Source organism: Abrus precatorius, unplaced genomic scaffold (assembly GCF_003935025.1).
Source record: "Abrus precatorius isolate BTA unplaced genomic scaffold, Abrus_2018 Scaffold8, whole genome shotgun sequence".
NCBI classification, from domain to species: domain Eukaryota; kingdom Viridiplantae; phylum Streptophyta; class Magnoliopsida; order Fabales; family Fabaceae; genus Abrus; species Abrus precatorius.
In genome coordinates this window covers 28,181,257-28,182,312 of record NW_020874428.1, presented here as the reverse complement: position 1 = coordinate 28,182,312, position 1,056 = coordinate 28,181,257, and positions in this window count along the sequence as shown.

The following is a 1,056-nucleotide window of genomic DNA, read 5'->3' as shown; positions in this document are numbered from 1 at the left end:
TGAATTTTATCTCCTTAATCCTTTTAATTTAATATAACTTTTTTTTTTCTATTAATTAATCTATTAAATTAATAAAATAGAAGTAATTCATAATCATCGGGTTAGGATTAATCTAAACCCAAAATAGATAGGCAAAAAATACTATTAAAGAAAAATTATGCCCCTAATTTATTTTGCAAAAACGGAATAAGAAGGTCAGTTACCCAGCTAATTTTCATACTTAAACACTGTTACTGTATAACTTGATTTCGTTGTAAAAAACCTATTACTAAATATTTCATGGGTAGAGCCAAAGAATGTGAACTGTACAAGTTAACAATAACATTGATTAAATAAGGATTAAATGAAAGAAGGGGCTCCGGTGTATAGAGAGGACCTAGTCGTTTAAAAAATAATCATAGAAACGATGGAACCCATTATTTTTTTTATCTATATCCTATTTAATTTACTATGTTTTTTGATACCTAGTATCAATACAATTTCTTATTTCAAAGTTAAATTAAATACTTAGAAAAAAATTGTGGTTGGGAAGGTTATAGTAGCAAAAGCCATTGGAATTTTTTTTTTATACATCGGAAGAATCCATCTTTGTTATTAATAGACTAGGAAGAAGAAAAGAATAACTGAAAGAAAAAATGAAATAGTTATTCACCAAAGTCTCATTTACTCAATGACCAGAATTAAACGAGGATATATAGCTCGGAAACGGAGGACAAAAATTCGTTTATTTACATCAAGCTTTCGCGGGGCTCATTCAAGACTTACTCGAACTATTCCTCAATAGACAGAGAATTATAAATGGATCCATTTTTTTGACTTTTACTGGAGATTCGGAATAGATGGACTCTCTTTAGGACCCATTTTATTGACAGGATTTATCACCACTTTAGCTACGTTAGCAGCTCAGCCGGTTACTCGAGAATCACCATTTTTTTATTTCCTGATGTTAGCAATGTATAGTGGTCAAATAGGATCATTTTCTTCTTGAGACATTTTACTTTTTTTCATCATGTGGGAATTAGAATTAATTCCTGTTTATCTACTTTTATCTATGTG